General features: G+C 41.2%; 1 long non-coding RNA gene across 1 annotated transcript; it reads right to left on the reverse strand.

The window, feature by feature from the left end:
• Positions 1–2,313: 2,313 nt before the first annotated feature.
• Positions 2,314–5,162, reverse strand: LOC130985778 (uncharacterized). Its single transcript, XR_009089078.1, has 4 exons — positions 5,001–5,162; positions 4,861–4,917; positions 2,961–3,023; positions 2,314–2,445 (listed from the first exon to the last, which is right to left on the reverse strand). It is a non-coding gene; the product is annotated as an uncharacterized LOC130985778 (long non-coding RNA).
• Positions 5,163–5,685: the final 523 nt, after the last annotated feature.

Genomic DNA, 5,685 nt, shown 5'->3' on the forward strand with positions numbered 1-5,685 from the left:
GCCTTAGCCCATTTTTTCCCACAGACGGCGCCAGTTGGTGTTTAACGAAACCAACACCTAAAACTATACGATGAAACAGTAAACTATACCTATTGGGACTGATCGGAAGGAGCGAAGTAGAATGATCGGAAACTTAATACGAGAGAAAAATGACTGTTGTATTTGGAAAATAAGAGATAGCGTAAGAAATAATACACGAGCTCGGACCCTATTTATAGATTTACAAGCGGAGGGGTAAAATAGTAAAAACATCTTCGGTGCATGCGTCCTGCGTGGTGGAAGGGTACGTTGGTAATTTCGATAATACGCGGGAGACCTTCCCGCGCGTTTATTGGCTCCTCTGATGGAAATGTCTTCTCTGGCGAAGGCGTCTTCTCTGGTGATATTGACATCTCTGGCATGAGGGACTCCTCTGGTAAACACGTCTTCTCTGTCATGAAGAACTCCTCTGATAAACACGTCTTCTCTGTCATGAAGAACTCCTCTGGTAAACACGTCTTCTCTGGCAAGGGCGTCTCCTCTGGCGGTAGTGACTTCTCTGATGGAGTTGACTTTTCTGATGACGATGACCTCCCTGACGATGGTGACCTTTCCGGCGCGGATGATTTCTCTGGAGGAGAGGGCTCCTCTGTCAAGAATGACTTCTCTGGTGCGGATGACTCCTCTGGCTAGAGTCATTCCTCTGATGGATGAAATCCTTCTGGTATAAATGGTTCTTCTGACCCATACGGCTCCTCTGATGAGAGTGGTTCCTCTGATTTGTACTCTCTCCCTACTCTGCATATATTGCTCCTCACCACCATATTTCCTTTTTCGTTCGTCCACGAAATGAGTACCCATTTTCCTTTTTGGCAAGTGTACCCCACAAAACTCTTTAATTAATACACTAAAAAAGGTGGGACCCTTATTCTATTCACACTACACTCAATACATTTCTTAAAACCCGTGTCGTCCACAAATGAGTACTCATTTCGTGAACGGAGGGAGTAGTAGTATATACTATAGTACCAAATCTAAACTACACATTCTGTACATGTGGCGCACTAAGAACGCGACATGTGGTAGAAGGCTTCCAAGATAAAATACACGCAAGAGTAAAAAAAAATCAAATTTTAAAACAATTATTTTATTTTATTTACTTTTGTCTGAAATTTATTTAATGCATATAATTGAACATAAAAATGCATAACTTTGCACATAAATATGCATTGCATTGTGGCAATATCGTTCACATAGCATAATTGTATGTGTATATATATATATATATATATATATATATATATATATACTGAGCAAAGTTATGCATTTTTGTGTTCGATTATATGCATCATTCAAACGAGAGGAGGGGGTTCATGGCCGAGAGAGGTACTTGACTGATTGCATAGTGCAATGTATTTTTGCGTGCAATGTTATGCATATTTGTCTTTATATACTCCCTCTGTCCCATTAAAGTTGGCCATATTCTTTTCAAGATTAAGAAAGGGATTGTTATGTGTTAATTAAGTGTGGTCCACCAAAATTAAAGAGTTAATTAAGTCTTTCTTGAACCTAAATCTGTGTCTTCTTCTCCATTTTCCGGCTGACGGCGACCGCGACACCGGTGACGGCAACAATCGCCCCAAATTTTCTGGCTATGCGAGTTCGTTCGTCTGTCACAAAAAAACCAAAAACCAAAAAATCAAAAAACAAAAACCAAAAAATCAAAAAACCCAAACCAAATCAGACTCCAATTTCCTCAAAACCAAATCAAACCCCAAGCAAAATCAAACGGCGACGTGCGAAGGGAGAGGAAGAGGGAGGTCGGGGGCGGGGCGGCGGCCGACGCTGCTGTCGGAGAAGAATAGAGAATGGGGAAGGGGCTGAAGCTGCTGGTGCGTGCGTGTGAGAGAGGCAAAGCCCTAGCCCGAAATCGGAGAGGTAGCGCCGACTAGAGAGGCGGAGCGGCGGAGAGGCAAACCCAGAACGGCCAAACCAGAGCAAACCCGCGCTGCGGACGAGGCGGGCGGCGGTGCTCTCCGTCGAGGAAGAAGGGGGCGACGTCGATGGTGCTGTTGTGCGCGCGCGCAACGAGAGAGACATGGAGTAAGAGCAAAGATGAGTGTCACGACCGGACATAATTAAGGATAATTAAGCCGGGGAAACCATGACTAATGGAGGGAGATTAGAAGCGGGGTAGAAAGGGGAATAATCAAACAAGAAAGGATCACATTTCATCATTTAACAAAAGGAATATTTATAATATAACAGAAGTTTAGTCGTATAGACTCAAATAACTAGTAAGTTCAGATATCTCTGACTTAGTCAAATAAACATAAAACTTCTGAGTACGCAGCGGAATAAGGTTCTGATTACATGTATGAAGACATGTAACCCTAGAGTTCATTAATACATAATAAGACAAAAGAGTCCCGCTCGTCACTTCATCACCATCGGCAGCTGCTCAACCTGCACATTTAGAAATATATGCAGGGCTGAGTACAAAAGTACTCAGTGGGCACATATGCCTACTATGAAATATAACATGCTTCGTAAAGTTGTAAATTGTCATGCCATCATAAACAGTACAGCAAGGGAGTTTTTCGCTAAAAAGGCCCAAGCTTACTAAATTCATTTGTGATTCTTAAAGTTCGTCTGCAGACTAAGTTCTCTTGTAATCTATCATATCTGGAACTGTGTGCCGGAGAGGTGGCCACCTCTCACGGACACTTGACCGGCCAACCCGCTAGATGACTCACGGTCACTGGTGTACACTAGCCCTGGCAGGATAGCTATCAACTGCTCAGGACCCGAATTCGATTTCATAATAACTGGCAAAGCCACATCAGATAGATATCATACCAAACATTGAAACATTTATGGCAAGACAACAGTTAAAAAAATTTTCAGTTCAAAGATTTTGCAATGAAATAACTATTCAAACATAACATTAAACTCATTTGATATATATGAAAGTAACCCACCTGATAGCAAAGCTTTGCTACAGATTAGTGACTCCTTGACGAGCTCTTATTCTTGCGCTCGACCTTTAATCCGAGAAAATAACGTAAGACTTTAAATCGAGGGAAAATTCTCAATTAAATGAGAATGCGTAATTAAACTATGCATGAATCTCGTATGCATGAACTATTATTCTGAGATAATAATCAGGGAATTTCTATTGTTAATCCAGGCTATCGGATTTAAACAAAAGCTAAGTCTCGTCTCATGAAGCCGGATAATTAACAAAAATTAATCCGTTCTCTTCGGGGTGTTCTAATTCGTCAATTAAATAAACCCCGCTCCTCGTAGTCAATAGAAAATAAATAAATACTTCAGCTTATTCGCTTTATAACCTCATAATTAATCGGCTTAATAAATAGGAATAAGTAATGTTATAAGATTAAATAATTAAAAGGCTCAACATAAGGCAACCTAATAATTAAGTAAAAGTGGGCTTGAATAATTAACATGAGAGGCCCAATTGAAATAATTCATCGGCTCAAGTAATTAAATAAATCTTGGCCCAATAAATAATTATTTGATTAGCTGGGCTCAATTAAATAAATCAAAGGAGGCCCAACGTAGATAATATAACAGCCCAATTAAAATAAAATAGATGGGCTTCAATTTAAATAAATTCGGCCCAATGAAATAATGTAATAAAAGCCCATCTGAGTAAAATAAATAAATTCAGAGGCCCAATCAGTAATTAAAATCGGCCCATATAAATAAAATCAGAGGCCCAATCAGAATTAAATAACAAAGGCCCATCTGAATAAATAACAGAAGGCCCAACTGAATAAAAGATATTCTGGGCTCAGATCAATAAAAGTGGCCCAAATGAAATAAAACAGCAGCCCATATAAAATAAGGTGCAGTTGGGCTTTAATGAAAGAATCGGCCCAACTAAATAAAATAACAAAGGCCCAAATGAATTACTCTCTCTCTCTCTCACTCCCAGATCAGTCGAGCCCCTTTTCTCTCAAATCAGTCGAAAACTCTCTCTCTTTCTCATATCAGTCGAGCTCTCTCTCCCTTCGGCTCTCTCTCTCTCTCTCTCGATCCATCTCCAGCCGAGGCGCCCGCCGTCGCCGCTCCACAATCCGGCGAGTCAGCTTCTACCTCGCCAATGTCCGACACCTCCTCCTCTCTTCAATTCCTTCCTCTCAAATTTACTGGAGAAATCAAAAAGAAATCCCAAATTTCCCTTTTTGGAGCTGCCGCCGCCGCTGCATTTTCCGGCGAGCATGACGCTATTTCCGCCATTCTGAGGTCCGACGAGGTCGGCTCCTTCCGTCGCTGTCGGTGCTGGGTGAAGGCACCACGAACCGCCGCTGTGCCCAATTTCCGTCGAGTCCGTCGTTGCAACTGGAAGTCCGACGTGATTCGCCGCTGCTATTTCGCCGGGTCGCGGTCTGGAGTTTTATCGTCGGACGTCGCCGCTGCTGAGGTAACGTCGCCGCCTGGAGCGCCGCCGCCAGCCGCTGCTGTTAACAGCAAGGGCCCGGCAGCCTCCTTTCCCGGAGCCGCCGTCTTCCGATTCAGAGCAGGGCAGTCGGCCCTATTCCTTAAGCTAAGTTCTCTAGTCATTCTTCCTTTTTATCGATTCGAAAACGTGAACTAGACAAGGTGAAATCTTCTTGTTTTGCATAACTCAAATTATGCTCGTTTACTCCTATGTAATCTGTCACTTGTTCATGATCGCATAGTTGGGTGTTTACTAAGTTCAAGATGCTTATAACTTGCTATTCTAGAGTGCATCAGATTGTGAAACTTATGATCTCTCTACTGTACGACATATCTTCCCTATTTGATGCAGATGAACTGTGATATGTAAGATATGGATGTGAACTGAATTGAATATTAGGATAGCATGATTACCTTGAATGTTTGTGCTTTTGGTTGGCTGCGGTGATGTTGAGTTCAATGAGAAGATAGCTGAAAACAAATTGTGTATTTTGTTTGCTTAACAATGCAGGAGGAACTTAGGAAGAAACTGGAGAGGATCAGGTCAATCTTACCTCTCGAATCTTGCAGCAATTATGACAACTTCCTCAAGCTGTTGATGCGTAAAGAGAGAAGGATTTGGTGGGTGATATAATAAGGAGTGAAGTTGGTGGCTGTAAAGGGAGGAAAGCATGGCTTTTGGTGGTTGAAGAGGTGGGGAGCAAAGGATGGTGGCAGCACACTTATTTCTTTCCACTAACTTTAATGATTTTCCTTTATTGCTTTATTGATTTTCCTTTATTGATTCCTTGTCGGCTGATGGTATTAAACAAGGAATGGTGTTGCATTTGATGTGTAGTAATGTGGGATATGGATGAAGTAAAGCTCTTGCCTCTTGGGAATTATAAACTTGTAGTACAGTAACGCGCTTAATGAAATACTAATCTTGAATTCTTACTAATGTAGCGTATATATATATACTCGCACGATATTTGATTTCTTGCTTGCTAGCATCGATGGACTGTAAAATACATCTAAATTAAATCCGTAGATTTAATTCTCCTCACAAGCCGGAAATAATCCACGACTTAAGTAATTATAAATAATAGATTCGATAGTCTCATCTTGCTTAATTAATTAACGTGACTTTGCTAAGTCAGTTATAATTCTGAAATAATAGCATTGACTGCTTTAACAATATAAATTCAGGATCATAAGCTGAATTCATATCAGGATAATAACCGGTTTCATTCACTGATG

This window comes from Salvia miltiorrhiza, chromosome 5 (genome assembly GCF_028751815.1).
Source record: "Salvia miltiorrhiza cultivar Shanhuang (shh) chromosome 5, IMPLAD_Smil_shh, whole genome shotgun sequence".
NCBI lineage: Eukaryota > Viridiplantae > Streptophyta > Magnoliopsida > Lamiales > Lamiaceae > Salvia > Salvia miltiorrhiza.